We start from the raw sequence: 348 nt of genomic DNA on the forward strand, positions 1-348 counted from the left end.
AATACACCAAAAGAAAGAGAAAAAGAAAAATAAAAAGAAAAAAGAATAAATAAAACAAAATAAATAAAATAAACAAATAAAAATACCATGAGTAGACCATCGTCCGGCGCAATCATCATATTTATTTATTAAACAAAAAAAACAAACCCCACCAATAAACACACCAAGACATACACCAAAAGAAAGAGAAAAAAATAAATAAAAAAACAAAATAAATAAAATAAATAAATAAACAAAATAAACAAATAAAAATACCATGAGTAGACCATCGTCCGGCACAATCATCATATTTATTTATTAAAAATTCTTTTATTGGATAAGCAAAAGTACGAGCACAGGAAGAGACCC

Source organism: Eimeria mitis, genomic scaffold (genome assembly GCF_000499745.2).
Source record: "Eimeria mitis Houghton genomic scaffold, Emh_scaff5262, whole genome shotgun sequence".
Lineage (NCBI taxonomy): Eukaryota > Apicomplexa > Conoidasida > Eucoccidiorida > Eimeriidae > Eimeria > Eimeria mitis.